Here is a 20,200-nt window from a genome sequence, read left to right as displayed (position 1 = left end):
AGATGGTAAGGGGCCTTGTACAACTGGTCAGAAACAGATTTTAGGACACCTTGAGCTGACACTGGCAGCAGAACTGGGAACTGTTTGGCAACTCTGTTGCCATAAATAGTTCTGTGTTGCAGTTCTAGAAAGGAGCACTTGCAGTTGTTCACAAAACTTGTTCACAGCTCAAGGGTAGAGAGGGGTGTTAGCACTTGTGACTGCAGAGAAGTGGGTCCTTCCTGGATAAAGGCTGGAGCACATGCTAGGTGATGAGCCACTGTGCCTTCCCCTGGATCACCACCTTGGGAGCGCCAAAAACTTGCAGATCCCTAGAACTAGCTCTGAAAAAATGGCACAAAAAAGTGTTGCAGAGTCAAGATAAGCACCGGAAAAATGAGCAAACAACAAAACTAACTTGACCATAAGAAGCTACTGTGTAATAGGGAAGACCAAGACACAAAACAACATCAAAACAAGCAAAACCTTAAAAAAAAAAACAAAAACAAATTGCACACAAATCCAACAAGAATTCCCAGAAGAATTAAAGAAAGAGATGACTGGTTAAGGAAAAAATAGCTACACTAATGCACTTCTGGTGGAGTTCTGAACAATTGCTATATGAGAGACCTGAGAAGAAAATATCTTCAAAATTTATGAAAGGGTTTAGACTTAGAGAACTGAATAATAAAAACCATCTGTATCCACGACACATCAAAGTGAACTTGACATTCTATGGCTGCTATGTTCAGACACACCAATTCTTACAGAAGTATCAGGCCTGTTTGGAACAAATTCCAGTATATTAAAAATGCTAGCATGACACTATAGGCAACAAGTTGTGACCCAAAATCTCTATATTTTTTATAAACCATTTATATTTATTTAAACCATTCAATATAAACCATATTTATATAAACCACTCAAGAATTTTTTCAGAAGCCTACAGGAGAAAAGAGACAAATTGTGGCAGTGTAGATCCTGAAAGCACCGATTTTTCAAACTCCAGAGTGGATCCTGAGGTTGGTGACTCCCCAGTACTGGAAAAATGGAAGTACTGGATGAGGCAAAAATTTCAGTAAGAGAACAAGTGTGTTCTTGTTACATGAGTAAAGTGAGGGATGTATTTGAGGGCCAACCCAGAGAATCCAAATTGCTAATTCCTAACAATTCTCAGAACGCTCTTAAAAGATTTTGTTATGGGTAATAGATGACCTTGAAAAGCTTCTGAAAGAATTTCTGGTCAAAAGCATTATCAGAGAGTCTAGCAGTCAATAATATTGCAAAGAATGCAAAGGAGTGTGTGTGTGTGTGTGTGTGTGTGTGTAGACTGCTAAACTTTGAAAAAGAAGAATTAAAGTGAACTGGTATAATATGCCTCAGGTTCTAATTGCCCTTGACTATTTGTGAAGAAACCAGTGGTTATAAGTCTTGGATACACAATGTATGCTATCAGATTTTGATGCTAGAGAAGACAAGCAGCATGCAATTTTCATCTACTTAGATGGAATTTTTACCAGTTTTAACGTATGCTCCAAGGCATCTCTGGGATATCTACTGTGTACCAATTACTGATGGAGAAAGACATTAAAGACACTAATTATCTGGAAGTATTGATGTACATTCATGGCACCACTGTTTGGAAAGGCACTGGAAGAATTTGAGGAAAGACTGATAAAAAGTATTTTATCAGCTAGATACAAAGAGAAAAGTAAGAAAATTGCTACATTCAAGAAGCTCACATAGGAAGTGGAAACAAATATAAGAGTTTCCAGCTACAAGTCAAATGGAAATACTCGGTAGTTTTTAAAGTTCATTGTCAAGGGCAAGATGTAAAGCCAGATAGTGATAATTCTTCTTTAACTACCATGTCTATTAATATAACCATATAAGTTTCTGATGCTGAACCATTTGATGGTGCCAGGGACTTTAGCATCAAGAATTTTCTTTTCTGGATCTTCAGTATCTGTGGCTGCTAAGGAATTTTGAATTGTAGCACTGATAAAAGTAGTTGCCAGGTCATATAGTCAAACTATTTGCTTCTCTGGTTGATGACTGCAGGCAGGTTTGACGTTTGAGGCCACCTCTAGTTCTGAGGCTCTTAGTCTGACTTGCTCATCAGTGGCAGTTGATGTAGGTGGTGGCAAGGTGTAGGTTCCCTTTTTCATAGGGATTTTCCCCTGGCCTGACAGCTGTAGTATCAAGGCCAGAAGGGAAGGTGATGGGGGAATGAGAAGAGGATGTTCCTTTTCTCAAGGTTCTTGGACTTCTCTGCCATTTATACACCGAGTGCCTGGGCCCAGCCCTGGAGAGGCTGTGGTTGAGGTATTTTTGCTCTATACACAAATATCAGCCAGGAGGGCTTGGGAACCTTCCTAAAAAAGAGAGCGATCATCACCAGACACAGTTGCCTTCCCCAGAACGTTTGAATGACAGACTAGTTACCCTACTGACAAACCGGACTTCTTAGTTTTGAAATGAACTGCCACTGAGGGGGCGGCTCGGGCTTGGGGCCAGGGGCTCCCCGGAGCATGGGGGCCGCCTCCGCTCCAGTCTTTTCAACCTCCTCATCCTGGGCCAGGAGCCGCCCAAGCCGTGCAGCGCTTCCTCCTGGCGGCCCGGGGAGCCAGAGTGGGAGGGAACAGCTCCGAGGAGGATCAGCCGCCCTCCCTGAGCCCCGGTTCCTACCGCTGGTGGACCCCGGCCCCTGCTTTGGCTTCGGTCCGACCCGGGGTGGGGTGGCGGCTGGAGCGCTGGCTGTCGCCCCTTCTGGGCTGGGCCAGCCTAGGCTGATTTTCCTGGGTGTCCTGTGGGTGAAGACGGGGGTGCCTGTAGGAGTCAGAGGAGAACATGAAGTTGTCTGTGGTTTGGGAGAGGAAAACATGCATTCTGTCAGGTGAAACAGAAGAAAGGTTTGATGGAGGTGCTGCATCAGTTAAACAATTTCTTGGCCATACAAGGGGGTTCTTTTGAATGTGGGAATCCAGAGAATCTAAAGTGTAAGTGCATTCCTGTTACTGAAACTCAGGAATACACTACAAATTTAAGCAGCCATTCACCAGCAGAATTTGAAGCTGCATTGACCCAGATACTGAGCAGTATTGTTACTGTAGGAATGTGGAAGAAAGGAGAAGACCTGATTCAGTGACAACTGGGCACGAGGTGGTTTGCCTGGAATCTGCCGGCCCTTGATGTGCTTGGGCTGCAGGTTCAGTCTGGCCCTGCTGACAACCATTATCTGTGCTCCTTTTCTTCAGGGCTCTAACATATACATACATACATACATATATACATATATATATATACATATATACATATATATATATTTTTTGTGGGAACTTCTGATTCTTCTGAAATATTGGTGGTGGGATTTAGAGGAAGAAGAACAACCCATGTGTGAGATGGTGAAGAAAATTTTAGCTGTAGTTCAGGATCATTATGTTGATTGAGAGCAGGATATGGAACGTTATCCATACGTGGGCATCCTTCACATTTGGGACACCCTATCCCACTTCAGAGTCTGAGGCACAGGAAACAGGTCTGGGACGGAGCAGTGGAATTTCTGGGGTCCAATGAATCCCGGATTTAGAGTCACAGAGGGTGGTTGGAGAAGACATGCTGGTGTGGAGATGGACTAAGCTCCCTATTTCTCTGACTTCCCAGTCAGGATCAGGCAGTCTTGTTCAGCCTGTCCTTGAGGTCAGTTTGCACCCTAAAACCAACAAATCTACTGGTGCTGAATTCGCACTCATGCCTTGGCCTCCCAACTTCTTCTACCCATGCATTGCTCCCTTTTCTGAAGGTCACACCAAGAAATTTTTGAAAAGTTTAGCTTGTGAGGATTATCTAGATTTGCGTTGAGGATTGGGGAGGAAACAAGTTGGGTTACATAACTCATTCTTTTTTTTTCTCTAGAAAGTAAACCCTGTCTCCCTTTCCTGTCCAGCACCCCTCTTTTCTCATAGGAAGTGAAAAAGTCTTGGCTTCTCACAAAAAGGCCCGACAGCAGCATGTATTGCTGAGATTCAGTGAAATGCAGTCTGACTAGCACCTGGTGTTGTTGTTTGGTTGCGCAATCTTGGCAAAGGGCCTCCTGGGGTTGGGTCATAGGATAGCAGCTAATGGGAGTTGCAATGGGACCTTAGGGACTGTAGGCAGCTGTGCTAGGTGGCTGGTGAGGCTGCACACATGTGCTGACACTGGAAAAGAGAAAAAAGTCTGCTTCCTTTAGGAATCTGACCTTCCTTTTCAAACAAGGGGAGGGAAGAAAAAAGAGGCCAGGAAAACTGGAATGCATATGGAGAGACCTATAGTGGTGGTGAATAGCCTGCCCTGTCTATACCAGGGTGGCTGTGAGGTCACTGGGTCTCTGGGATCTATCACTGAGGGTTTGAGAGTGGGGTGTCAGCCATCGCCCCTTGATTATGCAACAGATCTGTAGTTTATTTATTGGGGAAGCAAATGCTTAGGCAGTAGAACTCAGTATATTTTAATTTTAATGCTTTGTTATCACAAAATTAGCCTTCCAAAGGTGGTGGTGTCTATCCTGTAATGGTTCTTATTAGAAATAGTCATTTTTGGTTGGACTAGCAACCTCACCAGCATCATTTCTGTATTGTAGAGGGAATCCTCATTCTGAAAGATAAGTGTAGCCATATATACAGTTTCCTTTCTTATAAGATCACCATATTCAGCCTCCAGGATTATGTGTCATAGAGTGACTTCTGCACCCTTTTCACACTGTTTCAACAATTTAGAAATATATTCCAGGAAAGGCTTCAGTACCTCCGCCCCCTGCTGGCCACATAAAAGAGTTGCAGGAGCTCTTGCCTCAATTCTGAGACAGCAGAATTTCATTAACTACCTCCTGCTGGCTCAACACAAATCAGAATAGAGAAGGAAGTCTCCAGAAACAGATCAGAGGCTTGTTGGTCAAATAGGAAAGACCCCACACTAATTTGAATCTTATCCACATGTGTTCTCATCTGTGGCAAGAAAGGGTTTTCTGAACAAAAAGGAAATTCAATAGTCCTCAGAAAGACATTAACCATCTCTTTCTGATCTTAGTGATTTTTTTCTTAATAAAGTTCCAGTATTCCATATTTTAGCAATACTATTTCCTCTGATCTTCATATGATCCATGGTGCCTGTAATCTTAAATTCCAGCTCAATTGTGTAGAAATATCTTTATAACCAGGCTCAAAATGGACTTCATTATTGGTGACTAAATTGCTGGAGGGACAGCACTATTTATTAAAAACTGATTTGTTTCTTAAAAAAAGAAATTAACAGTCACTAAATAAGTAGGTCACATAGTATCTCAACAAGGTATGGGCACCAACTCAGAGAAAACAGATGTGCTTTTCAGGTGGCTTTGTCCACAGATGGATTACAGCAAGAGCAGATGGATGATGGACTTTCTTAGGATTTGGCAGTTATCGTTGAAAATTTAAGAATTAGACCATTACTGCTAATCCACTAAATGACCTCACTCATGAGACCTGGAAGCAGAGAGCTAAGAGATAACAATGGTGTCTTCAAAACTACAAAGCCATTTGAAGGCTTATGGATGGACAAACGAGAACAAGTATTTAAACACCTGGTCACCTGACTTATACCCATCTGTTGTTGTCATCTGAAAAGGCCTTTTGTCCTACACACAGATGTCAGTTTGAAGGCACTGGATGCTGCCCTACACCAAAAGAGTGGTAGTGACTCATTCCCTTATTCAAAAGCTGGATTTCTTGACTTAGTGGTAGGCTTCCAAAAAATGTCAGAAATACAATTGTAGACTGAAAACAGTCCATTGACATATTTTAAATAATGCCAAATTGGTTTTTTCATGCCAAACATAGATAGCAGGAGTAACTAACTGGGAAATCAGCATACACTGTAGAGCAGAGGAGATTAATTTGGATGCAGATGTGCTGTCCCAAAGACTATGTGACAACGACGCTATAAGGATAATGAAATGAGAACAGCTATAAATATTTTTGTACAAGTAGGTCCTTTTCCTTTTTTTAAAAAAATCTCTTTGGAATACAGATCTAGTAGTGGTATTTCTGGATCAAAGAGTATGCCCAATTTTATAGCCTTTTCTATCCCCATCCACTTTTCTCCACAGATCTATCACATCTAACTTTTCTACAATTTTTATGCACCTCCTTAACTTCTTTCTTGCTTATTTTGTGGTTAGATTTATCTAATTTTGAGAGGGGAAAGTTGAGGTCCTCCACTGTCTATAGTTTTACTGTATATTTTTTCCTTAGTTTTGCTGTCTATTTTCTCCTGTAACTCATTTAACATCTCCTTTAGAAATCTGGATACTATACCACTTGGTGCATATATGTTTGGCATTGATATTACTTCATTGTCTATGGTACCTTTTAGAAAGATAGAGTTTCCTTCCTTGCCTCTTTTAATTAGATCCTTTTTTCCTTTTGCTTCATATGAGATCAGGATTACTACCCTTGCTTTTTTTTTTACTTCATTTGAAGCAAAACAGATACTGCTCAATCCTTTTACCTTTACTGTGTGTGTATCCTCCTGCTTCAGATGTGTTTCTTATAAACAACATATTGTAGGATTCTGATTTTTAATCCATTCTGCTCTCTGCTTCTGTTTTATGGGTGAGTTCATCCCATTCACATTCACAGTTATGATTACTACTGTGTATTTCCCTCCATTCTATTTGTCCCTGTTTATATTTTTTTCTCTCTCCTTTTACCCCAACTCTCCTCACCAGTGTTTTGCTTCTGACTATCGCCTCCCTCAATTTTCCCTCCCTTCTTTCAGTCCTTCCACTTTTCTTGTCCCTCTCCCCTCCTACTTCCCCATAGGTTAAGATAGATTTCTACATCCAACCAAGTGTGTATGTTATTCCTTCTTTGAGTCAAACCTGATGAGAGTAAAGTTCAAGCTGTTTTTACTCTCTCTTCTTTCCCTCCACTCTGATATGTCTTTTATGCCTCTTCATGTGATACAATTACCCCACTCTACCTGTCCCTTCCCTCTTCTCCCGGTGCAATCCTTTTTCTCACTCTTTAATATTTTTATATCTTCCAATCAAAGTCATTTTATACCTCTATCTTCCTAACTGTCCTAATAGAGGTTCTTAAGAGTTCTTAAGAGTTACAAGTGTCATTTTCCTGTGTAGGGATATAAACAATTTAACTTTGTTGAATAACTTCTGTTTTCTCTTTCCTGTTTACCTTTTTATGCTTCTCTGGAGTCTTGTATTTGAAAATAAAATTTTCTGTTTAGCTCTTGTCTTTTCATTAGGAATGTTTGAGAGTGCTCTCCTTCATTGAAAGCAGATCCCCCCTCCCCCCCCGAATGATTGTGCTGTTTTGCTGGGTAGTCAATTCTTGGTTTTAATCCAAACTCCTTTGCCTTTTGGAATATCATATTCCATGCCATCTGATGACATGGTCATATCTATGCTTAAGAAAAATTACTTTGGCAGCTCTGTGTAGGATGGAATAAATAGAGTAAGAAGAAACTCAAGGAAGGGACGCTAATTAGGAGGTTGCTGCAATAATCTAAATGAGAACAGGTGGTATATCAATTTTCAATCTTTTCTGAATTTTAAAATAATCCAAAGGCTTTCATAAAAATTTATTTTTATTACCAAAAAGTGCTGGTGAGAATTTTTCCTCACATCTTGTGAGTATAAAGTTTTGAAATTAAGTTTTCTATGTGTCATGTATAACCAGTCTTTTTAACCTTTAAGTCATAATTCTTAGTTAAAATGTTGCAGAAGAATGAAGTGAAGTAAGAATGGAGAAAAAGAACTAAAGTATAAGTCTCAGCAGTTGTATTTGTAGAAAGGATCATGGAATACTATTTTCATAACAAGTGGACTTTGTATATTAATTTACATTTTTCCTGTGGTATAATAAAATCCTCATATGTCAGATCATGATAGCAACAGCGGAAAATTTTGATGGTAGTGTGTTTATGTAGCCAAGTCAAAAGTGTCTCAGTAATAAGAGGTTACCCTGGCAACGTCATTCAACTAGGTTGAATACCTATGTGTAGGTTTTTGTTCCAAGTAATTAAGAACATGATCCTGGAGATTGACACTCTAGGAAGTGTCACTATCATAAGCTGTGACTGGGTGCAAAATGTAGCTTCTTTGTAAGTGTATTTGATGCTTTGTATGAGTTAGAAGAGAGAACACTAGTTGTGGAGTCAGAGATCTGGTGAATTTCTCAAACCTTAGTCCTCATCTGTAAAAACAGGGATTACATACTTGTACTACTTACTGCACAGGCTATTGCAGCAATAAAATGAGATAATATATGTAAAGTGGTTTGAAAGCTGTCAAGAGTAATGGGGTTATTGAATTATTGAATAAAAAATCCTTCTGTATAGTATACACAGTAGCAACAGATGACTCCTTTCAGTTATTCATCAATACCCAAATGTAAATAAATTTTCAGTATAAGTCTAGCTTACATGGAAAAAATGAACACAGAATGGGTAGAGATTTAAAGTTGAAAAGGACCTAATAGATAATCTATTCTACATGCTTAATTTGCAAATGATGAAACTCAATAGCAGAACAACACGTGCTTAGGCAACTTAGAAACATGAGATAAGTCTGCTTAATGATTAAACCCAGAATTTTGTATTTGATGGTTCTAAAGTGACCAGCTTAAGTACAGGCATACTTTGTTTTATTGTGCTTTGATTTATTGCAATTTTAAGATAATGCTTTATTTTTTTAATAAATTGAAGATTTGTGGCCACCCTGCACAAGTTTTCAAATGGTATGTGCTCACACCATATCTCTGTGTGACATTTTGGTAATATTCCCAATATTTCAAATATTTTCATTATTATTTTTAGCATTTTTTAGCAATGAAGTATTTTTTAATTAAGGTGTGCACATTTTTGACATTATATTATTACATATAACAGGTTACATTATAGGGTAAATCTCACTTTTCTATGTATTGGGAAACCAAAAAATTCATGTGACTCACTTTATTATCATTTACTTTATTGGGATGGTCTGGAATAGAACTTGCAATGTCTTCAAGGTATGCCTGCAGTAAAATGCAAGGTCAATATTCAAATCCAAGTCTTCTGACCCCAAAACCAATCTCCCCTTCCATAGCACAACGGATTCTTTAATTATCCTTCAGTGAGACAATCTAGCTCCTTCGTTTGAATAAAATCATTTGTTTAATAAGCAGAAAATTCTACCTCATTCACTTATAACCACCCAAAAGCAGAAGACCTGTGAGATGACATTTTAAAAAAATGATTACTCATATTGAGAATCAAGATGAACTTTAAATGCTAATTCCGTATTTTATTTGGGAAAATAAATCTTCTCAATTATATCTTCAACTTTTATTGAATTAAGTGTGGTGTATAGCACTTTAGACAAGGCCTGGCTAGTATTTTCTTTGGACTAACCCTTAATTTTCTCTACATGTGTTACATTTAAAAATGTAATACAAGCTTCTATAGTCTTTTCCACAGAGACTATAAATAGCTTTTATTGTATCTTCAAGAGGTTATATAATTTGAAAGGCTGGCAGTATAATTGTCATTTTGGAAAGACTTAACCTATTATGGATAAAGAGAGACTAAGTGAGTGAAAAAGGATGAAGAGAACATGTAGATTAAAGGAAATTTCCAGCTCAAGACAGATGGGAAGGCTGATGGAAAGCCATTTATTGTGCTTCACTGGGAGCAGAGCACAATCCAGTGTGGGCTGTGCTGGCACAGCTGGGACCTGAACAGGTCTGAAGGGGATGACGACTGAGTATCTGGGACCTTTGTGATTTCCAGACTTCACAAACCCAAAACACAGAGAAGAAATTGGAAGGTCAGTGGAAAAAACTTGTCAGAGAGTGCTCTGGACTCAATCCCAAGGCAGTTGTGGGGGATGAAGGAGCCCCTGGCAGCTACAGCAGGTTGTAACTGTGGCGGCTATTTATGGAGCTCTAGGCTCACAGATTGTGGGGGGAATAGAGCAGCTGACAGTACACCCCTCCACTCCCACTGGAAATAGAGAACTACCTTGACAAAGAGCTCAAAAGTCAAGTAAATGACTACGGAAATGTGCAAAAACTGGAAAAAGAATCAGACTATACAATCTTACTTTGATGATAAGGAAGATCAAAATATACAAACAGAAGACAACAAAGTCAAAGCTCCTACATCCAAGACCTCTAAGAAAAATATGAATTGGTCTCAAGCCACGGAAGAGCTCAAAAAGGATTTTGAAATCAGGTAAGAGAAATAGAGGAAAAATTGGGAAGAGAAATGAGAGTGATGCAAGAAAATCATGAAAAATGAGTCAATTGCTTACTAAAGGGGACCCAAAAGTGCTGAAGAAAATAACACTTTAAAAAATAGACTAACCAAAATGGTAAAAGAGATTCAAAAAGCCAATGAGGAGAAGAATGCTTTAAAAAGCAGAATTGGCCAGATGGAAAAGGAGAACCAAAAGCTCACTGAAGAAAATAATTCCTTAAAAATTAGAATGGAGAAGATGGGAAGCTAATGACTATGAAAAATTAAGAAATTATAAAACAAAACCAAGAAATGAAAAAATAGCAAATGATGTGAAATATCTCATTGGAAAAACAACTGACTTGGAAATTAGATCCAGGAGAGACAACTTAAAAATTATTGGACTACCTGAAAGCCTTGATTAAAAAAAAGAGCCTAGATATTATCTTTCAAGAAATTATCAAGGAAAACTGCCCCAATATTCTAGAACAAGAGGGTAAAATAGATATTGAAATAATCTACTGATAACCTTTGGAAAGAAATCCCCAAAGGAAAACTCCTAAGAACATTGTAGCCAAATTCCAGAGTTCCCAGGTCAAGGAGAAAATATTGTAAGCAGCCAGAAACAAACAATTCGAGTATTGTAGAAATACAGTCAGGAAAACACAAGATCTAGTAGCTTCTACATTAAGGGATCAGAGGGCTTGAAATATAATATTCTAGAGATCAAAAGAGCTAGGATTAAAACCAAAAATCATCTACCCTGCAAAACTGAGTATAATACTTCAGGGGGAAAAATACTCATTCAATAAAATAGAGTGAATGATTCAATCATTTTTGTTGAAAAGAACAGAGCTGAATAGAAAATTTGACTTTCAAACACAAGAATCAAGAGAAGCATGAAAAGGTAAATAGTAAAGGCAAATCATAAGAGACGTACTAAAGTTGAACTGTTCACATTCTTACATGGATATTGTAATTCGAGACTTTTCTCAGTATTAGGGTAGTTGGAGGTATTATATACATATTGGCAGAAGGGCACAGGGTGAGTTGAATATTAAGGGATGATATCGAAATAAAATTCAGGAGTGAGAGAGGAATATATTGGAAGAAGGAGAAAGGAAGAAACAGAATAGGATAAATTATCTCTTCTATAAAAGAGACAAGTAAGTGCTTTTTTCAATGGAGTGGAAGAGGGGGAAGAGGAGAAGGAAAGAGTGAACCTTACTCTCACTGAATTTTGCTTAAGGAGGAAAAAGCATGCATTCTCAGTTTGGCATGAAAATCTATCTTACACTACAGAAAGTGGGGGGAGGGGGATAAACAAGGTGAGGGGGATGATAGAAGGGAGGGCAAATGAGAGGAGAGGGTAATTAGAAGTAAATACTTTTGAGGAGGGACAGGGTCAAAATAGAGAATAGAATAAATGGGGGGCAGGATAGGATGGAGGGAAATGTAGTTAGTTTTTTACATCATGACTATTATGGAAGCATTTTGCATGACTAAATATGTATAACCTACATCGAATTGAATGCTTTTTCAGTGGGGATGGGTGGGGAGGGAGGCAGGGAGAGAAATTGGTACTTAAAGTTTTAAAAAAAATGTTTAAAAGTGTTTTTACATGCAACTGAGAAATCAGACATACTGGCAATGGGGTATAGAAATCTATCTTGCCCTACAAGAAAATAGAGGGGAAGGGGACAAGAGAAGGGAGATGTGTGATAGATGGAGGGTAGATTGGGAGAAGGGATAATCAGAATGCTTGCTGTTTTGGAGTGGGTGGAGGGGAGAGATAAGGAGAAAATTTGAAACTCAAAGTCTTGTGGAAGTGATTGTTGGAAACTAAAAATAAACAAATAATTCTTTAAAAAAAGATAACTTCTAATTCTTTCTTGCAAAGGCGAAGCATAAATTCTCGAGAGAATCTGGCTGTTTTCCTGAGAGAACTGAATGGTAGGACTGTATTTCCAGAGCTGAGAAGTGGAAAGTTGTAGTGATTAAAGATGACTTTGGTTGCGATTTTTCCCATAGCTGATATAATGTATTTAATTATTCACGTTTGTTTTGTCATTTGTTACACTGTCAATAAATTGTATGGTCAGTGACACTGAAATTTATTTAAGCCTAAGATATCAGAGAATTTGACATAGAAAGATGAGTGAATGGTGGAGTAGAAGCAAAAAGAAGAGCTCAGTTCTACTGCATTATCAAATACCTTGATGATCAAATAACTTATCCCTTTAGACAAGCAGTAAATATGATCTCAGTCCCCTAAGGAATGAATGTGAAAGACTCCCAGAGAAGAAAAAATTCTCAAAGGCAAAAAATCCTAGGAGGGACAAAAGCAAAAGTGAAAGTGAAAAACTTTACTACTAAAAGACAGTAATTTTTTCATACTTTGTTTTATTCATGTGTTTTGCTTTTACATTATGACCCTTTATATATAGATTTCTACTGCTTAGTGAGAAGTATCTTAGTGAGAAGTAAAATAGTAAAACAGTTAAGCAAAAATGTTTTAGTAATATGGTGACTTTGTCCGAAAGTTCATGCAATATTTTGTATCTGTAGTACTGAGTATCTTGGACTATCTCCAGTCATTCTGATGAACATCAGGCCACTGGACCTAGATGGCTCAGGAGAAATAAGTGTGGTTGGTGACCTTGCACAGCCCTCCCTCACTCAAATCAAAGTCAACTGCAAGTCATGTCATCATCTTGATGTCATGGTCCTCTTTGAGAACGAAGGACAAACACAACAATTCATCAAGTAAAAAATGACCAAAATCTAATCTCTCTCCCTCTTCCTACTCAATTTTTTTTTAAAAGAGAAATTTCTTGTGGCAAATAAGCATAGTTAAGCAAAACAAATCCCCCAATTGCTGTACAAGCCCACATACCTACTATAGATATATGGATGTTTGTATAAGTATAGCATGTTTCATCATCAGTCCTCTGGAATCATAAATGGTCATGGTTCTTATAGCTTTCAAAGTTGTTTGTTTTTACATTGTCATTTTATAAACTGTTCTCCTTGTTCTGTTTACTTCATTCTGTATCAGTTCATATAAGCAAAAAAAAAAAAATAGTAGTAAAAAGACTCAGGTATAAGAAAAAACCTTAGTAGGAAGAAATCCCTCCTCAAGAGACAAAAATGAAACTGGAAATCTTATGGGGTAAGGGAGAAACAAAAACAAAAAACCTTAAGCTCTAAGAAGAAAAAAAAATCTCAAGTATGAAGAAAATAAGCCTGTGAATGCTTTTAGGTTAAAATAAAGGGGCATAGGGTAAGGGGAGAAGCGGGGAGTAGATCTTGACTGTGGAAGAAAAGAACCCTAACACAGTAAAATAAATAAAAGTAAAAAGTCTTTCCCCGCTCTTCTTTCTTAAGTAAAAGACCTCTACTAGGTCTATTCAACCAGAGGAGGGTATCCTTGGATTTAATTAAGGATTAAAGAAGAGTCCTTTCTTTCTTTTCTCCTTATCCAATGGAAAAGATTTTAACTAAAGATCATTCATGAATCACAGGAGACAACTATAATTGTGCATGCATATTAAAATAGCAGAAAATAAGCAAATTAAAAAAATTATACACCAGAATAGAAATCCTGAAAATCAAAGAAGAGATTAACAAAATTGAAATAATAAACAAAGCTAGGAGCTGATTTTTGGACAAGAGAATGGACAAGCTATTAGCTAATTAGCTTAAAGAGGAAAGAAGAAAACCAAATTACCAATATTAAAAATAAAAATAACAGATTTCACAAAAATTAAGAAGAAATAAAAGATTTTTAATAGATATGCTGCCCAACTCCATGTCAATAAAAACAAGTCAAATGAAATAAATTAATATTCAGAAAAAAATATAAAATACCCAAATTAGCAAAACACGAAATAAGCAATTAAAACAGCCAAATTTTGTTGAAAAAAATTGAATAAACCTTAAAAAAAAATTCTGAAGGAAAAAATTCCAGCACTAGATGAATTTATAAGCAGATTTTATCAAATATTGAAAGAAAAATTAATTATGATATAACATAAACCATTAAAATAGCAAAATAAGGCATCTCACCCAAATCGTTCTATGGCACAGATAACTCTCCATTTATCATGGAGATTTCAAACAAAAAAAGAAAACTATAGACCATTATTCCCAATAAACATTGATGCAAAAATTTTAGATATTAGCAGAGACATATTACAAAAGATACGTACTATTATGAGGTTAGTGGTCATACTGGATTTGGTTAGTGGATTTATAACAGAAATGCAGGATTGGCTTAATATTAGGAAGACTATAAACTTAATTGTATTATTAACAATACCAACAAAAGTCATATGATTATATCAATAGATGCTGAAATAAATAACAAAATTCAATACTCACTTTTATATTAAAAAAACACCAGAAAATACAGAAATAAATGAATCTTTGTCTTAAAGTAAATATATAAAACAAAGAACTACCATTACATATAATGGAGATGAACTAGAATCCTTTCAAACAGAATGAGAAATGAAAGAAAGGTGTCCATTGTCACCACTTTTATTCTGTACAGTGCTATGTGTATGCAATACAACAAGAAAAAATAAATTCAGGGGATAAGCATAGGTAATGAAGAAACACAATTTCCATTTTTGAAACAGATGATATATTGCTGCATTTAAAAAAAATAATTTTTAAGAGACAACTAAAACATTAATTGAAACAATAGGTTTAATAAGATTGTAGGAAATAAAATAAATACATGCAAGTCATCCACATTTTTATATAATAGCAATAACATCTAGCAAGAAGAGATAAATTCCATTTGAAATAACTACAGAATGTATAATTACTTGTGAGTCTACCTAAAAAGATATACACATACACACACAAATTAATACAACTACAAACCACTTGTTGCAGAAATACAGATCAAATAACTGGGAAAATATTAATTGCTCCTGAGTAGATTTTTTATTTTATTTTATTTATTTATTAATTTTATTTATTTTCAGTGTTCTACAATAACTACCATGTAACTTAGATTATTATTTTCCCTCCCTCCCCCCTACCTCTCCCTTCCCTTCCTGAAATGACATACAATTTTGTATAGGTTATACACACACATTCCTATTAAATACATTTTCACTATAGTCATGCTGTGTTGACGAATTAAAATGAGTGGGACAAATCATCTAACAAACCAAAATGCAACACACACACACACACACACACACGTGCACACACACACACACACACACACACAAATGATCTGCTAAATTCTGAGATTGAATTCCATAGCTCTTTTTCTGATTGTGGAAGGCATTTTGCCTTAGAAGACCATTGGGAATTTTTAAATCCTTGCATTGCAATGAAGTTCCAAGTCTACCAGAAAAAAATCTTGCACACTGTGGTCATTGCTGTGTACAAAGTTCTGGTTCTGCTCCTTTCACTCAGCATCAGGTCATATAAGTCCTTCCAGGCCTCTCTGAAGTCTTCTTGTTCATCATTTCTTATGGCACAATAGTACTCCATTACATTCATATACCATAATTTATTCAGCCATTCCCCAATTGATGGACATCCCCTTGACTTCCAGTTTTTGGCAACTACATAGAGTGCTGCTATAAATATTTTTGTACACGTGGGACCCTTTCCCATTTTTATGATCTCTTGGGGATACAATCCTAGTAGGGCTACTGCTGGGTCAAAGGGTATGGACATTTTTGCAGCCATTTGGGCATAGTTCCAAATTGCTCTCCAGAATGATTGGATCAACTCACAGCTCCACCAACAGTGTATTAGTGTTCCAACTCTCCTACATCCTTTCTAACATTTATCATGTTACTGTTCTGTCATGTGGTACTTCAGAGTTGTTTCGATTTGCATCTCTCTAATCAAAAGTGATTTAGAGCATTTTTCATATGACTATAGATGTCTTTAATTTCTTCCTCTGAAAATTGCCTGTTCATATCCTTTGACCATTTATCAATTGGGGAATGACTTGTATTTTTGTACATTTGACTCAGTTCTCTATATGTTCTAGAAAAGAGGCCTTTATCACTGACATTAGCTTTAAAAGTTCTTTCCCAGTTTTCTACATCCCTCTGAATTTTGGTTGCTTTGGGTTTGGTTGTGCAAAAACTTTTTAGTTTCATGTAATCAAAATTATCTATCTTGCACTTCATAATGCTTTCTATCTCTTCTTTAGTCAAAAATTCTTCCCTTCTCCAGAAATCTGATAAATACACTATTCCTTGCTCCACCAATTTGTCCATAATATCAATCTTTATACCAAGATTGTGTACCCATTTGGATTTTATTCTTGTGTACGGTGTTAGGCATTGGTCTATGCCTGGTTTCTGCCACACTTTTATCCAGTTTTCCCAGCAATATTTGTCAAACAGTGAGTTCGTATCCCAGAAGCTGGGATCCTTGAGTTTATCAAACAGTAGATTGCTATATTCATTGTCTACTGTGTCTTGAGTACCTAGCACATTCCACTTGCCTGCCCTTCTGTTGCTTAGCCAGTACCAAGTGGTTTTGATAATTGCTGCTTTATAATACAATTTGAGATCTGGTAGCATTAGGCCACCTTTCCTAGAATTTCTTTTCATTAGTCCCCTTGATATTCTGGACCTTTTGTTTTTCCAGAAGAATTTTGATACTATTTTTTCCAGCTCTAGAAAATAATTATCTGATAGTTTAATTGGTATGGCAGCTCCTGAGTAGATTAAGCAACTACAATAAAACTAACAATACTACCTAAGTTAATTTATATATTCAATGCTATTCCAATAAAATTGACTAATGATTACTTTGTGGAACTTGAAAAAATAACAACGACATTCTTGCAAAGGCAAAAATGGTTAAGAATTTTAAGTAGAATAATGAAAATACATGAGGGCAAAGGGACCTAGCAGTGCCAGACACCAAACTACAAAACAGTTGTTCTCAGAATTCTTTGGTGCTGGTTAAAAAAAAGAGTCATTGGACAACAACATATAACACTCCACAACTTTCAGAAGAAATGTATCTAGATGCCAACTACTCTCACTATTAAAAAAACAGTTGGAAAAATCAGCAATATAAACAAAATTAGATTTAGACAAATACTTCACAGCTGATACAAAGAAAAGTTCCAAATGTGTGTGTGTGTGTGTGTGTCTTTAGAGGGTAGATGGGGAGGGGAGAAAATAGATTTCTGCCAATTCAGAAATAATTTTAAGATAGAGAAATGGGAAAGGGTGCTACAAAGGTGGAATGTTCCATTTACTTTTAGATGAGATTATTTATTGTTGATTTTTCTTTGTCACAAGAATCCTCTCATACAGTGGTGATAATTTATAAATGTTTGTAATAAAGAAGCAAAACATAGCAACAAAACCTTTTAAAACTAGTCCCTTTTCTGTATCCCAAAGAGACTGAAGAAAAAGGAAAAGGATCTACATATACAAAAGAATGTTTATAGCAGCTCTTTTAGGGGTGTCAAATTATTAGAAATTGACAAGATGCCCATCAATTGAGGAATGGCTGAACAAGTTGTATTATATGATTGCCATGAAATACTACTGTGCTATAAGAAATGTTGATGGAGTTGGCTTTAGCAAACCTGGGAAGACATAATAACTTACATAAAGTTAAGCAAGCAGAATCAGAACTTTGTACACAATAACAGCAGTGTTGTAACGATGATCAACTATGAAAGACTTAGCTACTCTAATCAATACAATGAGCCAAGAAAATGCCAAAGAACTTAAGATAAAAAATGCTATCTCCCTCTGAGAGAGAATTGATGAACTCAGAGTGCAGATTGAAGCATACTCTTTAAACTTACTTTTCTTTTTCTTTTCCTTTTTTTGTTTTTTTCAAAATGGCTTATATGGAAATATATTAGGGCCTAAAGGGAGGGAAAGAATTTGGGACTTAAAAAATAATATTAAATACAGTTATTAAATATAGCTCCTTAACACTTAAGAATATCACACAAAAAAGTCAGATCTAAGTAACTGGTAAAACATCAGTTGCTCCTGGGTAGGCTAAACTAATATAATAAAAATGACAATTCTACCTATATTAATTTACTTTTTCAGTGCCGTACCGATCAAACTACAAAATTTATTTTAAAGAACTAGAAAAAATAATCACAAAATTCATCTGGAAGAATAAAATATTCAGAACATCAAGAGAATTAACGAAAGGAAATGTCATACCAGATCTTAAATTGTATTATAATTTTAAAATAAATTATAAATTGTATTATAATTTTAAATTGTACTATAAAGCACCAACTTTCAAAATTACTTCATATTGGCTAAGAAATAGATTGATGGATCAGTGAGATGTATTAGGTACACAAGACACACTCAATTACTCTAGTAGTCTACTGTTTGTTAAACCCAAAGACTCCAGCTTCTGGGATATGAACTCATCATTTGACAAAAGCTGCTGGGAAAACTGGAAAATAGAATGACAGAAACTGGGCATAGATCAACATCTTATACTATATGCCAAAGTAAAGTCTAAATGGGTACACAATTTAGAAATAAAGGCTAAGAGTAAAGCAAATTAGGAGAGCAAGGAATAGTTTATCTGTCAGATTATGGAGAATAGAGAAATATATGACCAAATGAGATTGAGAACATTATGAGATGCAAAATGGATAATTTTGATTACACTAAATTGAAAAGTTTTTGCACAAACAAAATCAATGCAGCCAAGATTAGGAGGGAAGTAGAAAACTGGGAAAGAATTTTTACAGCCAGTGTGTCTGATAAAGGCCTCATTTCTAAAAGAAATGGAGAACTGAGTCAAATTTATAGGAATACTAGTCATTCCCCAACTGCTAAATGGTCAGAGGGTATGAAAAGGCAATTTCCAGAGGAAGAAATTAAAACCAGCTATAGTCATATGAAAAAATATTCTAAATCACTATTGATTAGAGAAACACAAATCAAAACAACTCTTAGGCATCATATCACACCTCTCAGATTGGCTAAAATGACAAGACAGAAAAGTGATAAATGGTGGAGATCATGTGGAAAAAAACTACAAATGCATTATTGGTGATTATGAACTAATCCAATCATTCTGGAAAGAAATTTGAAACTATGCCCAAAGGGCTATAAATCTGGGTGTACCTTTTGACCCAGCAATAACACTACTAGGGCTATATTCCAAGGAGATTATAAAAATGGGTGAAGGACTCATATGTACAAAAATATTTATGGTAACTCTTTTTGTGGTGGCCAAGAACAGGAAATTGAAGATACCCATCAGTTGGGGAATGGCTGAACAAGCTGCAGTATATGAATGTAATGGAATACTATTGTGCTATAAAAAATGACAAGCAGACAGACTTCAAAAAAACCTGGAAAGACTTATATGAACTGATGCTGAGTGAAGTGAGTAGAACCAGGAGAACATAGTACACAGTAACAGCCACAGTGTGTGATGACTGATTTTGATAGACTTAGTTAGCTCTTCTCAGCAATGCAAAGTCCAAAACAATTCCAAAGGACTTATGATGGAAAATGTCATCCACATTCAGATAAAGATTTAAGAAGTCTGAATGGAAATCAAATCATATTATTTGCTCTGTTTCTTGTTTTATTTTCTTTATCATCGTTCCTCCCATACATTCTAATTCTTCTATACAACATGACTAATGTGAAAATATGTTTATTAAGAATGTATTTGAGGAGCCTATATTGGATTGTATACTGTCTTGGGGAGAGTGGAAGGGAAGGTGTAGAAAATTTAAAACTTATGGAAGTGAATGTTGCAAACTAAAAATAAACTAATTAATTTGTTAAAAAAAAGATTTAAGAATAGAAAATTGTGTGTGTGTGTGTGTGTGTGTGTGTGTGTGTGTGTGATAAAAGGAGAAAAAAGAGAGATGAAGATGGACAGGAAGTGAATCAGGAAGGAGACAAAGAATTAGGAGAAGTGAAAAGGACACAAAAGATCTCACCTAGAAAAAATG

Source organism: Notamacropus eugenii, chromosome 5 (assembly GCF_028372415.1).
Source record: "Notamacropus eugenii isolate mMacEug1 chromosome 5, mMacEug1.pri_v2, whole genome shotgun sequence".
NCBI classification, from domain to species: Eukaryota; Metazoa; Chordata; class Mammalia; order Diprotodontia; family Macropodidae; genus Notamacropus; species Notamacropus eugenii.
This window is presented reverse-complemented; position numbering follows the sequence as displayed.